This window comes from Melospiza melodia, unplaced genomic scaffold, assembly GCF_035770615.1.
Source record: "Melospiza melodia melodia isolate bMelMel2 unplaced genomic scaffold, bMelMel2.pri scaffold_28, whole genome shotgun sequence".
Classification (NCBI taxonomy): domain Eukaryota; kingdom Metazoa; phylum Chordata; class Aves; order Passeriformes; family Passerellidae; genus Melospiza; species Melospiza melodia.
In genome coordinates, this window is record NW_026948600.1 from 4,281,656 (window position 1) to 4,307,118 (window position 25,463).

Genomic DNA, 25,463 nt, shown 5'->3' on the forward strand with positions numbered 1-25,463 from the left:
TGGTTGCCATGGAAACTGACCATAGCAACAGGGGGCTGGTGATGGTTGCCATGGAAACTGACCATAACAACAGCATGCTGCTGATGGTTGCCTACTAAGGATCAGATTCATCACAGGCCCTCAGAGGGGCTCCATGGGGACTTTCCAAGAGTCTCCAGGCTCTTCCAGAACTGGAATGTCACGGGCAGAGACAGGGGCTCCATGGAGACCTCCCAGGGCTTTCTGGGGATGGTAAAGAGCCCTGTGGTCAGAGGCAGTCACAGCCATTCCATGGTGACATCCCAGGGGACCTTGGGCTGCAAAGGCACCAATCTGTCACAGGCACTCACAGGGGCTCCACAGTGAAATCCCAGGAGTCCCCAGGCTGCGAAAGAGCTGGGATGTCCCAGACACTCACAGGGGTTCCTGTCATGGGCACAGTGGAAGCTTCAGGCAATGTTTATTAGAGAAGCTCCTCTTGAGTCACGAGGTGCAGAAAGGAGCCCCAGTAGCCCCCACAGATCCCAAAATACCCCCAAGGACCTCCAGGCTTTCTCAATGTCTTCTGTGAGAGTAGCCTTGGAGCAGCGGTTTCCAATCTGAGTTCCAGACTTTTACAGAGTTTGTGTGTAAAGAATTATAAAGTTGGAATTAAATCTTTGTAGAATTTGTCCCACAGGATTAGGGATGGCACACCAGATATTTTTATATAAATATGTATGATATATTATGGTAATGATTAGAGAAAATTGCCTAAATCATAAATATAAGAGTTGTATAATATATTATATAGGGCACTAAGAAATTATTTCAAAGGAACTGCATTAAAGCAAAATCTGTAATTATGCAGAGCTTGATGTTACTCCTGCAGACCAATGACTGTGTGCAAATCCCTTCAACTCAGGCTGGAGCAGTGACCTTGAGGGGTGTCCCCACTGCAGTGAGGAAGTTCCACACCCCCCAAGAAGGGAAATGTCAAAAGATGCTGCCATTAATATTTGGGACGGGGCTTTTCTAGTCTGAGGTGCTGCCCTGTCAGTCAGATGTGCCCAGGCTGGGCCAGCTCAGCAGCTCTGCAGAAGCTCTCAGTGGTGTCATTTGGTTGTTCCTTTCTCGGGGGATTTTTCCACCTCTGCCACAGCTTCAGCTCTCTCTGAGGATGTTGAACTTTGGGATGGAGGAGTCAGGCCGGTTTCAGCATTATTCACCCCAAAAGCAGTGTGACTCCCCTCCTTAATTTCCCACTGGGGGCTTTGCAAACAGGGCCTTGCCAGAGTTGTTGGAGCCCATTGCAGGCAGAGCCTCCTGCTCCAGCAGGAACTGCCTTTTCAGTGCCATCAGCAGGGCAGGTCCCGCTGCAGGAAAAGCCCCAGGCCAGCCCCAGCACAGGGAAGGGTTCGGGTACAAGGGCAGAGTGCTGTGCTGGGAGCTGTGCCAGGGAGAGCCTGAGGCACCAAAGGCACCTTGGCAGCAGCAGCTGCTTGCAGGCCATGGCCAGAAGCCTCCCTTGGCGGCCCGTCCTGATGCCACCACTGCAGAGCTGCTGCCCCAGGGCTCATTCCTGACTGGGCTCTGAAAAGCCACTTCTGCTCCAGAAGCCCGACTGGGAAGCCATTGGCCCCAGCAGCTTGGGGACAAGATATTAATGACAAAACTCTTCATGGCAGCAGAGACAAGGCAGGGGCAGAGGAAATGGGAGAGCCAGGCCCAGGGGACAGGGCTGCCATGGTGATGGCTGTGAGGTCACTGCCCCTGCAGCAGCCTGGCTGCCCTCAGCAGACATTCTGGCCAGAAGCCTTGTGAGGGCACCCAGCACATCAGAGAACCCACAATGCAGGAATTCTGTCACTGGGGATGAGAGGGTTTCAATGGGCAAGGCTACACAAATCTCCTGCTCTTGGACAATTCCAGGGATGGGGAATCCACTTCTCTGGAAAAACAGCTGCAGTTTCCTGCCACTTTATTAATTGTAAAATATTTCCTCCTTCTAACAAATGTTAATTTGTCCCCATTCAGTTTAAAAATACTGACCCGTTTTCTGTCACTGTAGGATTTAGGAGAAAATAACTTCGAATGCTATTTTTCCCTTTTCACAGACCTTGGAGAGGACTCAAAAATCTCCCAGAATGGGGTTTGGAGGCCTCATCACAAAACCAGCAGGGAGAGTTTGCGGCCTCTGTGGTCAGTGGTGTAGAGACTGAGGACTGAAAGGCAATAGGCTGGGAGGGATGGATGGGTGGTTTCAGAGAGGCTGGAGCTTTTCTTCATAGTAGGAATAAGCCTGAAGAAGACCTAATAGCACCAAGTGCAGCTTGGGAGGTCCAGACTGAACACCAGGAGAAGGGAATTTCCCTATCAGGGCAGGGCTGTGGTGCAGCACGTCCCCAGCAGGAGCCTGGAGCAGCCCAAGGCTCTGTGAGGGCAGGCAGAGACAGGCAGGAGGCAGAGCTGTCAGCAAAGGAAGGGCCCAGCCAGGTGGGGCAGCCGGGGGATGCCGACAGCCTGCAGGGACAGAGGCGCAGGTTTCCTTAACAGCAGAGACACCTTTCCCTTGCTTGTCCCCGCCTGTCATCACTGCCACCAGTGTTCTGCTCTACCTGGAACCTGGGGACACTTTCTCCGTCCTGTCCCTCAGATGGATCTATTTAAAGTATGAGAAACTTCAGTGTTTCACCCTCTTTTTGAGTCCCTGAGAAGGTTTTTTGAGCACACTGTGAGGGACTGAGTCTGATGCAAAGAGCAGCAAAGCCCCAGAGGCTCATTAAAGTCCCTGTGCTGTGTCTGTGCTGCTGAGCTGGGCCGGGCTCCTGGCCCAGAGGCAGCTCCTGGCAAGGGCAGCGCTGCAGAGAGACAGCTCTGGCCAGGAGCAACTCCTGTACACAGAGCTGTCTGTGACATCATACGGTAGAGTGTGTGGCCATTGAGCAGATCCTGCCATCATAGAGGGTGGCTCTGTGACTTCAGAGAGTGGGTTGTGACATCACCAATTGGCTGTGTAAATTCATAGAGTAGGCTGTGATGTCACAGAACAGACAATGACATCAGAGGATGGTTTTGTGACATCACATTCAGCTGCATGACATTCCAGGGTTACATCCCAGAGTTAGATCTGTGACATCATAGAAGGCAGTGTGACATCACAGGGACTGTGTGACATCACAGGGGCTGTGTGATATCACAAGGGCAGAATGACATCACAGGGGCTACATGAGGTCACTGGGGAGGTCACTCTGCCCCAGCCCCCCCCACAGCTCCCCCCAGAGCAGTCCAACCTTGCTTGTGCACAGCGGGGTCCCCTGTCCCCCCGGGTCCCCCCGCCCCCGGCCCCGCAGCCTCCCCCAGAGGATGTTCCATGAGATCGACCCCAGAGCCTGATATGGGGACGGGGGACAGGGGCCCTGGAGGTGGCACAGGGGGACAGGGACTCCCCAGCAGCGTCCCCGTGTCCCCCAGGGCCAGAGCCTGGGCCAGAGCTCCTTCACTCTGGTATAAGCGAGGACTTGAGAGCACTGAAAAATCCCTGGCAAGGGATCAGCAAAAACCAGATTTAATATTAAGTGACAGCACCACAGAGTTCCTCAGCAAGAACCACTCTGCTCCTGACTGGATACTTCAGGCACACCAAGGAAACAAAGCAACAACACAACCAAACAAATTCCAGGCAATCAATCCAGAAATCATCAGAGAACTCTCCCTGTCAGTGTGTGACACAAGGACAGTGAGGGCAAGGATGAAAGGAATATGGCCTAAAAGCCTAACAGAGTTCAAATTTAACAGGACTTAACCTACAGCTTTACCTTTACTGACACTTTCAACTTCACAATTTAGCAAAAGAACAGAGCTTAACAGTATTTAACCTTACTTAAAACTTTTGATTTAGCAATTTAAAAGAGGAATAACGCAACAATATTTAACTTAGCTAATAACTTAAATTAAACTCAACAACTTTGCAAAACAACTCTTAGCAGCATTTAACTTAGCTTAGACCTTGTGATTTAACCTCACTTACAGGCCTGACTGATTCAGCTATCCAAGGCATTCCAACCCCTCCGAGAGCAGCATTTCTGCCACATTTCCCCAGCACAGGCCCTCCTGTGTCCACACAGACACAAACACTCAGTGCAAGGCACCTGTGAGAAATTCCCCTGAGGGCAGGAAATGCTCCCTGTGGATACGTTGGCATCTCCCCAGCAAAGGACAAAGGGTTGAGCCTGGAGGAATGGGGGCATTGGCCCAGGCTCTGTGGTTGTTGGGGATCCCTGTGTGCAGCAAATGGGAGAGTTCCCGGCTGGGAGAGGCCCCACTCAGAGGGAGTCGCTGGCCCAGGAGAGCTCCAAGGGCTCCTTTTGGAGTGCTGTTTGCAGGGCCCCAAGAGAGGGGCTTCAGTCCCAGCAATGGTTCATCCTTGCCGCACTTGGCATCAACACCTTTCTTTGGCACTGTGAGAACAGGGATGTTGTGCCACAGAGGGAACAAAAACAGTTCCCAGGGCTGGTCCTACAGAAACCAGGAGCTGGTTGGGCAGCAGCAGTGCCTGGAGCAGACAGTGCTTGTGATGAGCTGCAGAGGAGCTGAGCCCAGGGCTGTTGGCCAAGGCCGAGGCCCAAGGAGCATTTCTCAGCTGGCAGGGCGGCCTGAGAAGGGGAGGGGGGAATGCAACAGCACAGGGCCATGGAACCAAGGGACCATTGTGACACTGTGGGGCCCTGTGAGACCAAGGGACCATTGTGACACTGTGGGGCATCATGGAATCATGGAGAGCACTGTGACATTGCTGGTCCTCATGGAACCAAGGGGACTGTACTGATGCCGTGTGACCTCATGGAACGTAGGGATCGCTGTGGCACTGTGAGGCCCCATCAAACCAAGGATCCATTGTGACACTGCGGGGCCACATGGAACTGTGGAGACCATTGTGACACTTTGGGATATCATGGAACCAAGGGGCCATTGTGGCACTGTGAGACCCCATGGAGCCAGACATCCATTGTGACTTTGCAAGGCCTCATGGAATCATGAAGAAACCACTAAGACACTTCACAGCCTCATGGACCCAAGAGGCCATTGTGACACTGTGGGGCACCATGGAACCAAGGGGCCATTGTGACACTGAGTGGACTCATGGGATCATGGAGACCTTTGTGAAACTATGAGGCCCCATGGAATAAGCAAAGCATTGTGACACTGTGAGGCCTCATGAAACCAGTGAGACCATTGAGACCCTGGAGGTCCCCACAGAACCAAGAGGACCATGGTGATACTGTGGGGCCTGGTGAAACCAAGAGGCCTTTGTGACACTGCAGGCCTGCATGGACCATAGGTCCATCGTGACATTGCAGGGCTTCGTGTCGTCAGTGTTCCATTGTGACACTGGAGAGCCAAAGGAGACCATTGTGACACTGCGGGGCTGCATGGAACCAAAGGTCTATTGTGATACAGAGGGGCCTCTTGTCATCAATGGTCCATTGTGACACTGTGGAGCCAAAGGAGACCATTGTGACACTGCAAACACCCAGGATCCAAAGGTCCATGGTGAAATTGCAGGACTCATGGAATAGAGGAGTCACATTACATTGTGGGACTTGTGGAACCATGGAGACCATTGTGACACTGCAAGGGCACATGGAATCAGTGGGACTATTGTGACACTGCAAGGCCTTCTGGAACCTAGGGGCCATTGTGACATTGTGGGACTCCAATGAACTAAGGGTCCATTGGATCCAACTGCAGATCTTCCTGTAATCAACAAGTCCTTGTGACACTATGCGACACCATAAAACCAAGGGAACAAAGAACAGATCTGTCTGGTTTGGCCTCCCAGGAGCCACATGACTGGTCCAACTGACCTTGACATATTTAGGATCTCATCTGCTATTGAAACAATGGGGCTCCATGTTTTCCTTCCTATGGAAAAGATCTGTTCTTCTCCTCCAGGCATGCTTGGCTGTTGTGGTGTGCTGTATTATCACATTTTGGCCTTCCAGGTCACTTTCCCAGGTGTGCCTATACCTCTCTCCCTTCCCCCTTACCCCCATGCTGAGTGAGTCCTGTCACTCAGACTTAACATTCCAGCAAGGCGTCGTGTGGTTGGTCAAGTTCAAAGGATGCCACTCAGGCCCAGGGGTCATTGGCCTGTCTGGGTGTCATCTTCCCCTGAGACCCTGCCCCTCTCACCTGGTTGGTGGCTCACCTGTACCTCCCCTCCCCCTGTCCCTGAGCTTAAAAAGGTCATGAGACCATGCGGTCTTGTTCTGTTGGAGCAGGTCCTCACGTTCAAACCTCTGTAACCATGGAATAAACCTCTGGACATTAAACCCTCCAGCAGAATCCATCTCCTTTTTCTCTTCACCATCACCTGAAGCTATTCCTCTTGAGGTAAACGGGGTCCTAACAAGCCTGGACTTGTTCAGTGCCCAGCTGCAACCACCAGCAAGGCAAGGTATCTCTGGGGTGATACACCGCAGTTGCTGCCTTTGGCCCAGCAGCGAGGGTCAGACCGGCCCAGGCACAATCTAACTGGTAATATTGGGAGCCATTTTTCCAATACTTGGCCAGAATTTCCGTTTCACCTCCAAATTTCCTTATATCCAGGGATTGTTGCCATAGGAATATTGCTAGGACAAGTCTGGCTGGCAATGGGCTCACAAGGGTCACCTCCCATCTGACCCAAAACACTTGTCAAGTCTCTGTGCTTTCCTTCCTATGGGAAAGAACTGTCCTGCTTCTCAAGATGCCCATGGCTGAGTTTGGGTTTCCACCTCCAAAATTGCCTATATCCAAAGACTGGTCCCAGACAAAATCTGCTATTACTGACAAATCTGGCTGGCCTTGGCCCAGTGAGTCTCTCACCCACCTTCCAAACACTCGGGCTCTGTGCTTTCCTTCCTATAGAAAAGAGCTGCCCTTCTAGGGCAGGTGCCCATGGCCAGAATGGGATTTCACCTCCAGCATTGCCTGTTGTGACAGACTGGAGAAGATTGTTGGATCAAAATATGTTGTGTGTGGGGGAGGAAGGGGCAGGTCTAGCACTGCCCTGCCCTGTGACCCCAATCCCCCCAGAGCCTCTATCACAGCCCAGCAGTGTCTGCCAGTCCCTGGCACAGCACAGGCAATGCTCCACAGCCACCTCTGCAGCCCCCAGCCCAGCTCCTGAGGGACCAAATGAGCCCAAGTCCCACCTGGGGGAAGGGCCCAGGAAGACCAAGGGGTATTGAAGGCTGACCACAAGGAAAGCACACGTCTTGACCCTACCTCCTCTTAGAATTTCTGTTTATTTTAACACCATTGGAACCCAGGAGTTGGTAGCTCTGTGTGTGCTTCTATGTATCTGTTTTGTCTTTCTCTCTTTCTGTGTCTTCTTCTAATTTTGTTCTCTTGTAAATTTTAATTGACATAAACAAGAACAGGATTACAATTTGTGGAATTGGATGAGCCAAGGTATTGCTTTGAGAAGTGTTTCTGTTGATTGTTTGTCGTACTGAACATTTTGCAAAAATTTTCTTGATTTTCCAGATTGCCAGTAAAGGCTGGTTTATTGTTTTGAGTTCCTGAGAATCTCTTGTTGGTATTTCTCCAGTGCGTCCAACTCAGAGTACACAAACAACAGTAATTCCTTTTAAATGTCTCCTTGAGAGAGTTGTTTGGGGGATGGCAGTCAGTCAGGGCTTGTCTGTCCTGCTTGGCCCAGCCCAGACAGGGCTTTCCCAGCCACATTCCACACTCCATTGCCCAGCTGGAGCCGCTGGTGCCTCTGAGTTGTGCTGTCCCAGCCCCAGAGACGCTCTCCTTGTCTGCCCATTCCCCCACGGTCTCTGGGCAGGGATGGCCTCAGTGGGGGCTGCTGACATCCTCAGCAACTTGGAGACTGCTGCTGAATTTTCCTGCTTCAGAGGCTTGTTCAGCCTTCAGCTCTTGAGTGCAGGAATTCAGTTTCCCAGGTCTCATTAACATTCAGAACACCTTAACAAGCCAAGCCATTGGGAATATTTTGATTAAAGTTACAAAATATTTTGTAGTTAAGTAGCTCTCAGTCGTGTATTCAAAGTGAATACATGATATTTGAAAAGACAGAGAGAAAATATTTTTTTAGGACAAGTTTAGTTTAATTTCCTGTTGATTTATTGATATGTGCAGTCTCCAATTGACACTGAATCCAAGAACCTCCTCATGTAATTTGAATAGATATGAAAATCAAGACCCTTTATCACTGACAATCAATCAGACTCTGTCCCTACCCCTACCCCACCATTTCCCCCATCCAAGACCTGGCACTCAGAACAACCTTGTGTAAATCTGAGCTCCCTCCAGCCCAGGCTGCACCTGCGACTTTCAGCTCCTTGGCTCCAACTCCCACCTGCTTTCCTTGCAGAAGGAGCTGCCCGAGACACAGAGGGATGTTCATTTCTTGTCAGCCAACAAAGCCAAGGGAAGGCACGGCTCCATCAAATGCAAAAGTGATTCCTCTGGTGGATATTAAATCTACTTTCCACAGCAGACAGTCTCAGAGCAAAGGAAACACCTTCTGTGCCCAGCATAGATGCCAAGGTCCCCCAAAACCTTCCTGCCCCAATTCTTCCCCGAATTGCTCTTTGCACACACAGGCTGAAGTCAGGAGCTCCCTCCATGCCCAGAGGGAGAAAAGAGAGAAAGGGGATGAAGAGCTCTCCGGTGCAGAGCCAAGGTCCAAGTGCCCCTGCAGTGGGAGCCACAACTCATCAGGTTTGTGTCCTTTGGGCTCAGGGCCTGGTGACTCTCAGAGGCACAGAAAGGTTTTGTGCCAACAAACACAAGTCAAACATTTGAACAGTTTAAAATCCATTACAGCTCTTCCCTCAGCTCTCTGGGATGTCCCAGCAGCATCTGACATGTCCCCAGTCTTCACTGCTCCAGTCTGAAACAGGGCCCAGCATGGTGCCGGCATCATCAGAGAGCCGAGGTGTGTGCTGGAATTCAATGCCTTCCCTACCCTGCAGCAGCCCTGCTTTTCCCTCCTGCAGCCTTGGTCTCCAGCACAGCCATGGAGGCTCTTTGGGCTCAGGACTGTTGCTGCAGCCCCCAGGGGCAGCTGAGCTCTGCCTTTGGCACAGTCAGGCCTGGCCAGCGCAGGCCATGCTCAGCAATTGCTTGTGTGTGCCTGGCCTTGCTGTCAGCCCTGGCAGCGGCTGCGTGGCCCCTTTGTGGCCCTGTATTGGCCCAGCCATGGTGGCCCAGCCCCTGTGCAGGCCCAGCCCAGGCCAGGAGCATTGCAGCTGGGAACGGCCCCTGTGCCGTGGTGCCCACAGCAGCCTTGGGGCTCTGTGCCCCATGGTCTCCCTTCTGGGCAGCCTGTGCCAGCTCCTGCAGAGCCCGTGGCACCTGTGGGGCTGCACAGACAGCCCTGCCCCGGGCTCTGCCGACCTCTGGGCCAGCAGAGAGGCAGCCAGGGCTGGCCATGGCCGGGAACAGGCCCTGAGCCCTGCAGGAGGATGGAGCTGGGCCGCAGCCAAACTCAGCCCAGGCCAAAGCTGGGCTCAGCAGCCAGGGCTGCTAAGGCCTGGGCACAGAGGCTGGCACTGACAAATGTCCTGGGCCCCCTCCCTGCTCTGTCCATGCCACCCTGGGCACAGAGCAGCCTCCTCTCTGGGCCACTTGCCTGTTTGCATAGGCGCTGGCCCTGCCCCAAGGCCTGGCCTGAGTCCTGCCCCTGCACGCTCATCCAGGCTGAGGGTTTCTGGGCCAGGCTGTCTGAGCCCAGCCCAGCTCCCTGCAAGCTCTGCCAGCTGCCCTGAGCTCTGGGCAGCACAAAGGGCCTCTCCCCAGCCCAGTCCAGCTGGCTCTGGCCCCACAGCTCTGCTCAGGCCAGGCTGCTCTGGGCACTGGCGCCATGGCCTCAGCCCCTGGCAAGGGCACAGCAGCAGCTGCAGCTGCCACAGGACTCAGCCCCAGCCATGGGGGAAGGCGCTGGGCCAAGGCCAAAGGAGGCTCCCTGGCTGCCCTGCTCCCCTCTGCTTGAGGTGCTGAGAGCTCTGCAGCCCCTGCTGCCATCCCATCTGCCCAGGGCAGCACAAGAGCCCCGGCCTTGGGGCCCTCAAGAGCTGCTCCTGCTCCAGGCCCAGGGCCCATGCCAAAGCTGGGGCAGCCACAAAGCTGTGCCCATTTCTGTTCATTGCTGCTCGGATGGGGATGGATCCTCCGCCACTTGGAGTTTGGTAATGAATTTTCTTACTCCAGAGGCCTCTTCTCTCTAGAGATGTTCTGTTCAGGAATTCAATAGGAAAAGCTCATAAACATGTGTTCAAATCTCCCAAAAAAGAAAATTCTCTGAAAATAATGCAATATATTTATTCTTCTATTAATTAGAGAGATTACAAAAGTGTATTCAAAGTGAATATACTATACTGAAAACAATGCAGAGAGAACTGTTTTGTCCTGTTTTCTTTTCCTGTTTATTGCTTGGTATCAGCAATCCACAGTTGATATTGGCCCCCAGTTCCTTCTAATGCAGTCTGACTAGATATGAAAATCAAGACCCTTCATGGCTGCCAATCAATAACAATTTGTCCCCACCCCCTCCCCACTGTTATGAACAAAAATTTGGTTAATATTTTTTTTGTGAGAAAAAGTTACCTCTACTGCTGGGCTGCTGCCTTTGTTTTTGTAATCACGGGTCGTTGTCGTTAATGGTTGTTTTTGTATTAGTAAAAGCCCTGGCTGGGGCGAGGTGATGGCCCTTCTCCTGGGTGGGGACCTTGCCCGAAGCTAAGTTTTACCTTTCTCAGAATAGGGAAGACACCTGAGAAGGTGGGGGGGGTTATGCAAAGTGACTCGCAAGACCAGAATGCTTTGTGGGACCCCCATCTCCAAACTCATGGAGAAACCCCAAAAACAACAAGCCACCTAAGAGTTGAGAGACTGGAGTGATGTCTGGACGTGAGGAGCCGAGTGCTGAGCCTGCAGAGACGCGGAACACCTTTGGACCCTCTCGCCCTGACCAAGGGAGTTGACCCCGGCGGTGAGACCAGGCTGACTGAGTGGGAGGGGCACCATCTGACAGGGATCAGGAGGCCCTAAAGGCTCCCAAGAGGATCTGATCCCCAGCTCTGCCCCTGGTGGACAGAGCTGTGCATATCCTCCTCCTCTGAGCCGCTTTGGGAGAGACGACGACGGACGCTGCAGACCCGTCGAGCCACCCAATCCTGAGCTGATCACTTTTAATAAAGGCATTAAAAAGGAGGAGAAGAAGTCTCCTGGCCCTTTGTTTATTTCAGAGATCACCCAAATTAACGCAAAATTAACCCAAAATACACTAAAATTAACCCAAAAATCCCACAAATCACCCCACAATCACCCAAATTAACCCCAAATCACCAAAATTTACCTAAAAATACCCCAAATTAACCCACAATTAGCTCACAATTTATCCCAAGTCACGAAAATTAACCCAAAAATCTCCCTGAAATCACCCAAATTGACCCCAAATCAGCCAAAATTAACTCTGAAATCCCCCCAAATTCACCCAAAGATCACCAAAATTCACCCAAAATACACCAAAATTAACCCTGAAATCCCCCCCAATTAACCCAAAATTAAACCAAAAAGCACCAAAATTAACCCAAAAATTACCCAAATTAACCCCAAATGCACCAAAGTTCATCCCAAAATCCCCCCACAATCACGCAAATTCACCTCAAATCACCAAAATGTCCCTAAAAATCCCCCAAATTGACCCAAAATCACCCAAATTAACCCAAAAATCAGCAGTCAACCAAAATACCCCAAAAATGTCTCCCAAGTCACCCAAAATATCCCAAAATCACCAAAATTACCCAAAGTTCCCCATTTACCCCAAAATTCCCCTTTTCCCCCTAAATTACAAAAAAAGCCCAAAACCCAAAATCACCCCCAAATCCCCAATCCCAAATCCAAATTCCCAAAATCCCCCAAAATGCCCAAACCCCAAATCCCAAAAATCCCAAAATTCCCCAAACTCCCCCAAAATCCCCAAGCCCCAAACATTCCAAAAACCTCAAAACCCCCCAAAATCTCCAAAATTTCCCATTTTACCCCCTCAAAACCCCCAAATACTAAAACCCCAAAAAACTTCAAAAACCTCAAAATTCCCCAAATCCCCAAAGTGCCCCAAACACCCAAATCCCCCAATCCCCCAAAATACCCCAAATCCCCAATACCCCAATTTCAGCCCAAAATTCCCCATTTTACCCCCAAAAATCCCGAAGTCTCCAAAACCCCAACATGTCCCCAAATCCCCCCAAAACCCCAAATCCTCCAAGTCCCCCGAAATCCCCAAATCCCCCCAAAAACCTCCAAATCCCAAAAATTCTCCCCCCAAATCTCCCAAAAACCCAAATCCCAAATACCCCAAAACCCCAAACCCCCCAAACCCCAAATCCCCCAAAATCCCCAAAATTCCCCCAGATCCCTCCCAAAATCACAAACCCCAAAATCTACAAAACACCCAAATCTTAAATCCCTAAAAATCCCAAAAGCCCAAAAACCCCCCATACCCCCAAAATTCCCCAAAATCTTAAACCCTTAAAAACGCCAAAAAATAAATCCCAAAAACCCCAAAATCCCCAAAACTGCCAAAACTCCCCCAAAACCCTAAAATCCCCTCAAATACTCCCCCAAAACCCCCATTTTATGCCCCAAAAACCCCAAATCCCAAACATCCCAAAATCTCAAACCCCAAAATCCTCAAACCCCAAATCCTAAATCCCCAAAACCTCAAACTCCCCCAAATCCCAAATCCCCCAAACTCTAAACCCCCAAAAACCCCAAATCAGAAACCCCAAAAAAACCCCAAACCCCAAAATCCCCCAAAAAAACCCCAAAATCCCGAATCCAAAATGTCCAAAATCTCGAATCCTCAAAATCCCAAATCCCAAAACCCCAAAATCCCCCAAATCCCAAAACTCCCCAAAAAACTCCAAGGCCCAAAACCACTAAAAAAAACCCCAAAACCTCAAACCTCAAATCCCCCAAAATCCCCAAACCCCAAATCCCTCAAAATCCCAAATCCCCCACCCCCAAAATCCCAAACACCCAAAATTGCCCCAAATCCCCCAAAAGTTCCGATTTTATCCCCCCAAAACCCCAAAATTCTCAAATCTCAAACCCCCAAAATTTCCCCATTTTACCCCCCAAAACCCCATAAAAACCCCGAAAAACCCCATAAAACCGCCAAAAATCCCAAAAACCCCAAATCCCAAACCCCAAAACTCCCCATTTTATCCCCCAAAAACCACATAAAAACCCCCAAAAAACCCCAAAATTTCCCCCAAAATTCCCACACTCACCACTCGGCGCCTCCCCCTCCACAGCTGCTGCCGGAGCTGCTCCAGGGCCGAGTTTGGGCTCAAATCCGGGGATTTTGGGGGCAGATTTGGGCATTTAGGATCCAAATTTTGGGGTTTTGGGGCCAGATTTGGGCATTTAGGATCCAAATTTTGGGGTTTTAGAGCCGATTTTGGAGCTGATTTTGAGGCCAAATCTGAGGATTTTGGGTCCAAATTTTGGGATTTTGGGGCTGAATTTTGTGGATTTTGAGGTTTTGGGGCCGAATTTTGGGGTTCCTGGGGTGGATTTTGGGGATTTTGGAGCTCCTGCTGGAGCTGGGTCAGCGCCCGGCCCAGGGAGGCCCGGTAGGCCAAGAGCCCCTCCCGGAACAGGAACAGCCTGGGGAGGAAATGGGGGTGAGAAATGGGGAAATTGGGAAAATGGAGAGAAATAGGGGGGGGGGGAATGGGGATTTTAGGGAAAATAGGGGGAAAAATGGGAATTTTGAGAAAAAAATAGGGGGAGAAATGGGGGGAAAATGGGAATAAAAATTGGGATTTTGTGGTCAAATTTGGTGATTTTGGAGCCAATTTTGGGGATTTCAGAACAGGTTTTGGGGCTGAACTTGGGAATTTTTGGGGCAGAATTTGGAGATTTAGAGCCAAATTTTGGAGTTTTGGGGCTGAACTTTGTGATTTTGGGACCCAATTTGGGGCCAATTTTGGAAATCTTGGGGCTGATTTGGGGCTCAATTTTGGGATTTTAGAGCTGAGTTTGGGGCCAAATGTTGGGGATTTTTGAGGCCAAATTTGGGGATTTTGGGGCCGATTTTGGGGAATTTGGGGCTGAATTTGGGGCTGAATTTGAGGATTTGGGGGCTGAATTTGGGCATTTTAGAGCAAATTTTCGGGATTTTATGGACAATTATGGGGCCAAATTTGGGAATTTTAGGGCCAATTTGGAGTGGAATTTTGGTGGTTTCGGGCAAAATTTTGGGGTTTTTTTTCTGGGGGTTTGGAGCCAAACTTGGGGATCTGGGGACTAAATTTGGAGCATATTTTGGGATTTTAGAGCAGATTTTGGGGATTTTGGGGCCGATTGTGGGGATTTTAGAGCCAATTTTGGGGCTGGTTTGGGGGCTGGATTTTGGGATTTTGGGGTGAAATATTGGAGATTTTGGGGTGGAATATTGGGAGTTTCGTACCAATTTTGGGGCTGATTTTAGGGCAAACCTGGAGAATTTGGGCCAAATTTCGGCGATTTTGGACCAGATTTTGGGGCCAAATTTTGGCGATTTTGGACCAGATTTTGGGGCCAAATTTGGGGATTTGAGAGCCAATTTTGGGGTCAAATTTGGGGCCAAACTTGGGGATTTTGGGGCCGAATTTTGGGGTGATTTTGGGGGCCCAGGGAGCCCCAGAAGGCCGAGAGCCCCACCCAGAGCAGGAACAGCCTTGGGGGGGGGAGCGCAGGGAAATTTGGGGTGAGAAATGGGGAAATTGAGAAAATGGGGAAAAAATTGGGGAAAAATAGGGAGGGTAAAGGGGGATTTTGGGAGGAAAATAGGTAGAAAAATGGGAATAAAAATGGGAATTTGGAGGGAAAAATGGGAATAGAAATAGGGATTTGGGGGGATAAAATTCGGGAAACAGGAGAAGAAAAAAGGAGATTTTGAGGTGAAAAATGGGGATTTTGGGGAAAAGGCAATAAAAATTGGGAATTTTGCGTACATTAGGACAAATTTAGGATAATTTTGGGTATTTTAGGACCAATTTCAGGGAGTTTGGGGTGGATTTGGGAATTTTTTTGGTATATTTTGGGCTAGATTTCAGACATTTGGGGATAATTTGAAGTATTTTAGGATGGATTTGGGATATTTTAGGTATATTTCAGGGGATTTCGGTCTCACCTGGTGACTCCATCATTGCCCATCCCCTGCTCCAGATGTGTCCCAGGGGATTTTTGGGAGCATTTGGGATTTTTGGGGTATTTTGGGCCGGATTTCAGGGATTTTGGGATATTTGAGGGTAATTTAGAATATTTTAGGATAATTGAGAATATTTTAGGGATAATTCAGGACATTTTGGTGTTACCTGGTGACTCCATCGGTGCCCATCCCCCGCTCCAGGTGCGTCCGCAGCTGCCCCCTCAGGTGGGACAGGTAGGACAGGAGGGGGGGCAGTGCCCCCCACACCTCCCCCATGGCCCCCCAGCACTCCTGGGGACCTCAAAAGCACATCAGGGACCCCAAAATGGCCTGGAGACCCCAAAATCCCAAAAATCCACCCCAGAAATGAGCTCAGAAACACCCAAAAGCCCCAAATCCACCCCAAAAACGATCCTGGGATCCTGAAAATGGACTTGGAAACCCCAAAACCCCACCCAAAACCCCAAACTACCCCAAAACCAGCTAAGAAACCCCAAAAATGGACTCAGGGAGCCCAAAAATCCCAAAATCTGCCCCAAAACCCCCCAGTACCCCAAAATCCACCCCAAAAATCCCAAATCCACCCCAAAAACACCTCAGGAACACAAAAGAATGGATTCAGGGACCCCAAAAACTCAAAATTCACCCCAAAACCCCAAATCCTGACCCCAAAATTGCCAAAATCCCCCCAAAAATCCCAAATCCCCCTTAAAAATCAAAATCCCAACCCTAAAAGTTCCCAAAATCCCTCAAGTCCCCAAGAAAGTCCCCAAAATGTAAATTTCTGACCCAAGAAATCCCCAAAACCCCCAAATCCCCCCCAAAATCCCCCAATTTCAAAAACTTGACCCCCAAACCCCCCAAATCTGAAGTTTTGACCCCCAAGAAGCCCCAAAATCCCCAATTTTGACCCCAACCCCATTCCCCTCCCCCCTCACCTGCAAGAGGCACTTCAGGGTGGGCGGGGCCTCGGCTGAGTGGGCGGGGCCATGCAGGAGAGCTCTGTGATTGACAGGTGTGAGGCCACACCCCCAACAGCAACAGAAATCCCCTCAGGGACCCCAAAATGTCCTAAAAACCCCCAAAATTCCCTCCCACCCCATTAAGCCCCACCTTAGGCCACACCCATTCCTTTGGCCACAATCACCCCATTATGCCCCACCCACCCCTTTAAGCCCCACCCATTGCTTTTGGCCACACCACACCCATTTAGGCCACACTGACCCCTTTAAGTCCCACCCACTACTTTAAGCCCCACCCAATCCCTTTCAGCCCAATACACCCCCTTAGGCCACACCCACCCCCTTAAGGCCTGCCCATCCCTTTAAGCCACACCCACTTCTTTAAGCTCCACTCACCCACTTAGGCCCCACCCACCCTTTTAAACTCCACCCATCCCTTTAAGCCCCACTCACCCCTTTAGGCCACACCCACCCCTTTGGCCCCACCCACCCACTCAAACCCCATCCATGCCTTCAGCTGCCCCATCCCTTAGAGCCCCACCCACCCCTTGAAGCCTCACCCATCGCTTTAAGCCACACCCACCCATTTAAACCACACCCCTCTGTGTAAGCCCCACCCAACATTTAGCCCACCCAATCCCTTCAAGACCCACCCACACTTTAAAGCTCCACCCACTCCTTTCAGCTCCAATCATCCCCTTAAGCCCCACCCTTCCTTTAGGCCCCACCCACCTTTTTAAGACCCACCTATTCCTTTAAGCCCCACCCACCTCTAGTCCCCACCCACCTCTAGTCCCCACCCACCCTCTAAGTCCCACACATCTCTTTAAGCCCCACCCACATCTCTAAGCCACACCCATACCCTTTAAACCATACCCTCCCCTTAAACCCTGCCCACCCTTTTTAAGCCCCACCCACCCCTCTAAGCCCCACCTACATCCTAAAGGTCAACCCACCCCTTTAATCCCCACCTCCCTATTAAGCCCCACCCACCCATCAAGCCCTGCCCACCCTTTTAAGCCCCACCCATCCCTTTAAGCCCCACCCACCCATTTAGGTCACATCCCTCTAATCCCCACCCAACATTTAGCCCACCTAATCCCTTTAAGCCCCACCCACATTTTAAAGCCCCACCCACCCACTTAAGCTCCACCTACATCTTTAAGCTCGACACATGCCCTTAAGCTCCACCCTCCCATTTTATGCCCCACCCTTCCTTTAGGCCCACCCACCTTTTAAAGCCCCACCCACCATTTTAAGCCACACCCATTCATTTTGGCCCCAGCCACCCCTTTAAACCCTGACTACTCCTTTAAGCCCCACCCACCATTTAAGCCCCATCCTGTCCCCTTAAGCCCACCCTACCATTTAAGCCCCACCCACCACTTTAAGCCACACCCACCCCATTAAGCCACACCTATTCTCATTAAGTGACACCCACCCCATTAAGCCACACCTATTCTCATTAAGCCACACCCATCCCTTTAAGCCCCACCCACCTTTTAAATCCCCCCACACCTCTTTAGGACCCACCCATTCTTTTAAGCCCCACCTACCACCCTTTAAGCCACACCCATTCTTTTAAGCCTCACCCACTCCTTAAAGCCACACCTATTCCCTTTGAGCCACACCCACCTCTTTAAGCCCCACCCATCCTTTAGGCCCCACCCACCCATCCCTTTAAGCTCCATCCACTTATGGCAAACCCACCCACTACTTTAAGCCCACCCCATCCCTTTAAGCTCCACTCACAATTTAAGCCCCACCCACTCATTGAAGCCCCGCCCACCATTAAATCCAGCTAATCCCTTGGAGCCCCACCCACCCTTTTAAGCCACCCCCACCGTCTTAAGCCCCACACACTCTCTTACCCTCTTAAGCCCCACCCACCTTTTGAGCCCCCCTCACATATTAAAGCCCCCCCACCCTCTTAGGCCACACCCACACTTTAAGCCCCACCCATCTCTTTAAGCCACACCTACCCCTTTAAGCCCCTCCCATTCTTTTGGCCACTTCCTCCCCTTTAAGCCCCACCCACTTTTTCAGGCCCACCCACCTTGTGCTCTGATTGGCCAGGACCTCCAGCGCCCAAAGCACCGCCTCTGGGCTGTGGCCAATCAGTACAGCCTAGGGGCACCACGTGTCAGAGCAGAGGGCGTGGCCTGAGCAGAGCCACGCCCCCTCCCCAGCCAGCCACGCCCACCTCAGCCTGTTCCGAACAATCCGGAGCCTTCTGAGCCTTCCCGGGATGATTGGCAGCTCTGGGGTTCATTATGTAATTGATTAATTGAGGGGTTAATTAGGGGTTAAGGACGAAGGGGTGTGGCTTACCTGTGTGGGCGTGGCCTGTGGAGCTCCGCCTCCCTGGCCTTGCACAGGGCCTTGATTGGCACCTGTGGAGGGGGAGGGGTTGGGGGAATTTGGGGATTTTGGGGGGTTCCTGGGCTGATTTTGGGGTCCCTGAATGGTCTCCAGGCCCCGCCCACCATGTCAGGCCCCGCCCACTCACCAGCACTTCCGGCTCCGCCCCTGCAGCCAAGATGGCCGACAGCTCCGCCCAGGATTGGCCTGGCCTGAGGGGAACCAAAACTCTTTTAAAATACCCAAAATCTCCAAAAACTGCCCCAAAATCCCCCAAATTTACCCATAATCCACTCAGGAACCCCAAAAATCTCATCAAGAACCCCAAAGTCTCCTCAAAATCAACCAAAATCCCTCAAAATTTCTTCAAAATCCCCCCAAATCCTGTTAGGAACACAAAATCCCCCCAAAATCCCTCAAGTCCCCTCAAAATCCCTCAGAGACCCCCAAATCTCCCCAAAAAATCCCCCAAAATCCACTCAAGGACCCCAGTATTTCCCTTATAATCCCCCAAATCCCTCAGGAACTCCAAAATCTCATTAAATTCTCCCAAAATCCCCGAAAAATCCCCTCAGAAACCCCAAAATTCCCTTAAAATGCCCCAAATTCCCTCAGGGACTCCAGAATCTCCTCAAAATCCCCTCAGGGATCACCAAATACCCTCAAAATCACTCAGGGACCCCAAAATCTCCTCAAAATTCCCTTAAAATGCCCCCAAACCCAAAAATTCCCACCAGAGACCCCAAAATTTCCTAGAGTTCCATTACAATCTCCTCAGATTCCCCCAAAATCTGATCTAAGTTGCCCAAATCCCCACAAAATCCCCTCAGGAAGCCAAAATTTTCTCAAAATCCCTGAAGGAACCCCAAAATGTCCTCAAAACCTCCCCAAAATCCCTCAAAATTCCCCAAAATCCCCTCAAATTCCCCAAAATATCGAAATCTCCTTTAAATTCCCCTCAGAGACCCAAAATTTCCTCAAATTCCCCCAAAATACCCTCAAAACCCCCAATAATCTCATCAAATTGCCCCAAAATCCCTTCACAGACCACAAGATCCCCCCAAAAATCCCCTCAGAGACCCAAAATCTCCTCAAATTCCCCCCAAATCTCCTCAAATTCCCCCCAGGAACCAGAAATTCCCTTAAAATGCCCCAAATTCCCTCATGGACCCCAAAATCTCTTCAAAATTCCCTTAAAATGCCCCAAAATCTGAAAATTCCCACCAGAGACCACAAAATTTCCTCGAGTTCCATTAAAATCCCCTCAAAATCCCCCCAAATTGATCAAATTTGCCCCAAAATCTCCTCAAAATTGCCCAAGTCTCCTGGAAATCCTCTCAGGAACCCAAAATCTCCTCAAATTCCCCCAAAATATCCTCAAATACCCCCAAAATCTCATCAAAATCCCCTCAGTGACCCCAAAGTTCCCTTAAAATGCCCCAAAATCCCCTCAGGAACTCCAAAATTCTCTCAAAATCTCCCAAAATCTCCTCAAATTCCCCCCAAAATTCCCCTCAGGCACCACAAAACCTCCTCAGAATTCCCTTAAAATCCACCAAAATCTCAAAATTCTCCTGAGGGACCCCAAAATTAACTCAGAGGCCTCAAAATCCCTCAGGGATGCCAAAATCTCCTCAAAATCCCCCAAATTCACTCAAAAATCCCATCAAATTCTCCAAAATCCCCCAAAAATCCCCTCAGGAACCCAAAATCTCCTTAAATTCCCCAAAACCCCCTCAGAAAGCCCCAAATCCCTCAGGAACCTCAAAATCTCCTCAAAACCCATTAAAATCCCCTCAAAATCCCCCCAAATTGATCAAATTTGCCCCAAAATCTCCTCAAAATTGCCCAAGTCTCCTGGAAATCCTCTCAGGAACCCAAAATCTCCTCAAATTCCCCCAAAATATCCTCAAATACCCCCAAAATGTCATCAAAATCCCCTCAGTGACCCCAAAGTTCCCTTAAAATGCCCCAAAATCCCCTCAGGAACTCCAAAATTCTCTCAAAATCTCCCAAAATCTCCTCAAATTCCCCCCAAAATTCCCCTCAGGCACCACAAAACCTCCTCAGAATTCCCTTAAAATCCACCAAAATCTCAAAATTCTCCTGAGGGACCCCAAAATTAACTCAGAGGCCTCAAAATCCCTCAGGGATGCCAAAATCTCCTCAAAATCCCCCAAATTCACTCAAAAATCCCATCAAATTCTCCAAAATCCCCCAAAAATCCCCTCAGGAACCCAAAATCTCCTTAAATTCCCCAAAACCCCCTCAGAAAGCCCCAAATCCCTCAGGAACCTCAAAATCTCCTCAAAACCCATCAAAATCCCCTCAGAAACCCCCAAATCCACTCAAAATCCCCCAAAATTCCCTCAGAAACCTCAAAATCCCTCAGGAACCTCAAAGATCCCTCAAAATCACCACAAAATGCCCCAAAATCTCCTCTGAATTCCATCAGAAATCCTAAAAATTCTTTGAAATCTGCCAAAATCCCTCAGGGACACAAAAATCTCCTCTAAACCCTTAAAAATCACCTCAAACTCCTTCCAAATCCCCTCAAGGACCCCAAAATATTTCCAAAACCACTTTAAAATCCCCAAAAAACCTCCTCAGAGACCTCAAAACTCCCTTAAAATGCCCCAAAAATCCCTCAGGGACCCCACAAATCCATCAAAATCCCCACAAAATACCCCAAAATCTCCTCTAAATTACATTAGGGACCCCAAAAATCCCTTCAAAACTGCTAAAATCCCTCAGGGACCCCAAATTCCCTTAAAATGCCCCCAAATCTCTCAAGACCCCCAAAATTTCTTAAAATCCCCCCAAATCCTTCAAAATCCCCCCCAAACACCTCAAAATCTCAAAAAATCCCCTCAGGAACACAAACTCGCCTCAAAATCCCCCTAAATCCCCTCAGGAACCCAAACTTCTTCAAAAATCCCCTCATGGACCCCAAAACCTCCTCAAAACCCCTCAAAATTTCCCCAAATCCCATTAGGAACACAAAATCCCCTCAAAATCACCTCAGGGACCCCCAAAATCCCCTCAAAATTTCCAAAAATCTCAAGATCCCCCAAAATCTCCTCAGATTCCCCAGAATTCCCCAAAAATGCCCTCAGGAATCTAAAATCTCCTCAAAATTCCCCAAAATCCCCTCAAATTCCCCTCAGAGATCCCAAAATTTCCTTAAAATGCCCCAGATTCCCTCATGGTCCCCAAAGTCTCCTCAAATTCCCTTCAAATGCCCCAAAATCTCAAAATTCCCACCAGGGACCTAAATTCTCCTCAAAATCCCCCAAAATCTCCTCAGGAGCCCCAAAGTTGCCTCAAAATCCCTCCAAATTTTCTTAAAATCTCTCAAAATTCTCCCCAGGGACCCCAAAATCTCTTCAGATTCCCCCCAAATTCCCTTAAAATCCCCCAAAATTCCCTTAAAATCCCCCAAAATCTAGTCAGGGACCCCAAAATCCCCTAAATTCCCAAAAAATCCCCTCAGAAACCCAAAGTCTCCTCAAATTCCCCAAAATCTCCCTGAAATCCACTCAGAGGCTCAAAGTCCCGCAAATCCCTCAGGAATTCCAAAATCTCCTCAAAACTTCATTAAATTCTCCCAAAATCCCCAAAAAATTCCCCCAAATCCCCAAAAAATCCCCTCAGGAACCAAAAATCTCCTGAAATTCCCCCAAAATCTTCTCAAAATCCCCTCAGGGACTCTGAATTTCCCTTAAAAAGCCCCAGATTCTCTGAGGGATCCCAAAATCCCATCAAAATCCCACAAAAATTCCCCCACAGACCCCAAAATCACCTCAGACTTCCCCCAAACTCCTTTGAACTCCCCCAAAATCTCCTCAGAAATCCCAAAATCACCTCAAAATCCACTCAGGGACCCTGAAATCTCCCCATAATCCCTCAAAATTCCCTTCAAATCAGGCAAAACCCTGAAATTCCCTTCAGGGCCCCTAAAACCAACCCAGGAACACCAAAAATCACTCAGAGACCACAAAATCTTCTCAGAATCCCTCAAAATCACCTCAAAACCCTCTCAGGGACCCCAAAATGTCCTCAAGATCTTAAAATTAACTCAAAATCCCCTCAGGACCCCAAAATCCATCAAAATCCTCCAGATTACCTCAAAACCCACCCAAAATCTTCTCAAAATCCCACAAAATTTCATCAAAATCCCATCAGGGCCCCAAAAATCCCTTCAAAATCCTTCAAATTGTCTCAAAATCTCCTCAGGAACCCAAAATCCTCAAAAAAACGCTTCAGGGACCCCAAATTCTCCTCAAATGTCCCAAAATCTCCTCACAACCCCCGAGAGACACAAAAAATCTCTTGAAAACCCTTCAAATTCCTCCCAAGTCCCAGAGAATCCTCCAAAATCCCCTCAAAAATCACCCAAAATCCCCTGAAAGGCCCCAAAATTCAGTCAGGGACCAAAAAATCTAAAAATCCCCCAAATTCCCCCATTGCCCATTTAAGGAAACATTGCAAGGCCCCGCCCCTTCCACCCTGCCCCCTTCAGGCCCCGCCCCTTTTACCTTTTATGGATTGCCATCAGAGCCCCCTCGTGGCCGTCCCGCAGCCCAGCCGGGCCCGGCTCCGCCCCCAGCAGCTGAAGCTCCGCCCCCAGCAGCCAAAGTTCCGCCCCCAGCAGCTGAAGCTCCGCCCACCACCGGCTCCATTGTTCCCTGAGGCCCCGCAATGTCACTGTGCTCCCCTTGGTTCCACAGGGCCCCACAGTGGGACAATGGACTCTTGGTTCCATGAGGTTCCTCAGTCCCAGTGGTCTCCTTGGATCGACAGTGTCACAGTGGCCCCATGGCTCCATGTGGCCAGGCTGTGTCACAATGGCTCACAGTTCCATGAGGCCACACAGTTTAACAAGGGACCCATGGATCCATCAGGCCGTCCTGTGTCACAATGGACTTGTGGTTCCATGAGCTCTCACACTGCCAGCAGCACTCTCCTTGGTTCTGCAGTGTCACCATGGACCCTTTGTTCCATGAGGTTCCGCAGTAGAACATGGTCAACTTGGTTCTGTGAGGTTCTGCAGTGTCACCATGGACCCATGGTTCCACCAGGCCTTGCTGTGTCACAATGGCCCCTTGGTTCCAAGAGGTTTCTCAGGGTCACAATGGTCTCCTTGGATCCACAGTATCACAATGGACCATTGGTTCAATGTGGCCCCAATGTGCCAAAATGGATTTTGGTTCCATGGGGTTCTGTTGTGTCACCATGGACCCTTTGTTCCATGAGTTTGCTCAGTGTCACAGCTGACTCCTTGGTTCTCTGAGGCCCTACTGTCACCAAATCTCTGAAATATCAGAATAAGGCTACCAAACACTAATTTGCTATTTCAGAGAGAATCATTTATTCAGGCTTAAGGTTCAACATGGGATAACTCCTAACCTTATGTGGACATGGAATTCTACCAGTGTGTTGCTTATATACAGTCCCTAAATGTGAATTACAATTTACCCATTTCCATAAAATCCACCCCAAGTTCCCAGATTCAGTCCTTGTTTTCTCAGTCCCTGCACCCTTGAGCCAGATGTCTTCTTCTTCTCTTCCAACCATCCTTGCTGGGAAAGCAGCCCCTGCATGCCTTGTTCATGTGCTGAAAGTTCACAGGCAGGGTAAACATGGAATGAACCCTTTTGGTATCAGCCTCAGGCTCTGTGTGGGCAGGCAGAGGCAGGCAGGAGGCAGAGCTGTCAGCAAAGGAAGGGCCCAGCCAGGTGGGGCAGCCGGGGGATGCCGACAGCCTGCAGGGACAGAGGCGCAGGGCAGGGACACCGTGGGACAGCCTGGGCTGCACAGGGCACAGGGATGGGCAGCAGCTGCCAGACAGCCCTGCCAGAGCCAACTTGGGCAGCACTTTGGCCATGGCTGCTGGGCCTGGGCCTGAGGCAGGAGCAGGAGACAAGTGACCCTTGCAGGGCTGGGGCCTCATTGCCTCCTTGTCCCTGCTCAGCAGCCTGGCAGGGGCCGCCCCATGCTCCTGCCCTTGCCATTGCACATCCCCACATGCCAGTGCCCATGCCGGGAAGAGCCCTGAGCAAGGAGGGAGGGACAGGATCTGCCTGGCCAGGGGCTGGGGCTCAGGCCTTGGCCCTTTGCTGTTGAAAGCGAAGGGAGACGACCCATCTTTGTTGATCAGCATCGACTCCAATTTATTGATCAAATCAGTCACCTTTTATAAAAGTGGTAATTAACTTCATGCATATTGCAAAATTCAAGCTCATGATAGGCTACAGAGAAAACTCTAACCCCTCCTTTTGTTTACAATACCTGTGGTTTTTTTATTGAAACCAAGACCAGTGTTCTCACCGTGATATGAAAAGTTCTCAAAACCTTCATATCTGTTCCCAGAGCAGCTATCAGTTCCCAGAGCAGCCACGGACAGAATGTTTACCTGTTATGAGAAGACTGAGAATCTTGTTGTTTATAAAAAATAGGCTTGAGAACCTAATTATTTACAGAATCAAGCCTGGGAACTGCTGCTTTACAGCTGCCTTTTACTTTTCCATCAGCTGTATACCTTCATGGCCTCTTTCTTTAAGCCATGTCTGAACCAGGCTCTCCACACTTTGCATTCCTCAAACACATCCAGGTTTTTTCAGCATCGAGACACCTTTGCCTTGCTTGTCCCCAGCTGGCATCACTGCCTCCAACGTTCTGCTCTACCTGGAACCTGGGGACAATTTCTCAGTCGTGTCCCTCTGTGGGACCCATTAAACCTTCAAGAAAATTTGGAGTTTAAATTTAACTTTGAGTTCTTGAGAAGTGTTTTGAAGACACTCACAAGGACTGAGTCTGATGTAAACAACAGCAAAGCCCTGAGAGGGTCATTAAAGTTTTCCTAGTCCAGTTATGGAGAAAGATTTCAAAGAGCAGTAATAAAATATACATTCTCATTTTAAAGGGTGTCTTTTATTAAATTTCTCCTTAGAGCAGAG

The 25,463-nt window shown here is 49.9% G+C and overlaps 1 protein-coding gene and 1 long non-coding RNA gene across 2 annotated transcripts in view; one reads left to right on the forward strand and one right to left on the reverse strand.

The window, feature by feature from the left end:
• The window catches only part of LOC134433923 (zinc finger protein 420-like), a gene marked incomplete at both ends in the record, with an annotated part of 41,288 nt that overhangs the window by 1,916 nt on the left and 13,909 nt on the right, over positions 1-25,463 (forward strand). The gene's annotated exons all lie outside the window — the stretch shown is intronic.
• On the reverse strand, positions 16,161-18,407 carry LOC134433931 (uncharacterized). The gene is made up of 3 exons (XR_010031766.1): positions 18,347-18,407; positions 18,200-18,270; positions 16,161-16,183 (listed from the first exon to the last, which is right to left on the reverse strand). It is a non-coding gene; the product is annotated as an uncharacterized LOC134433931 (long non-coding RNA).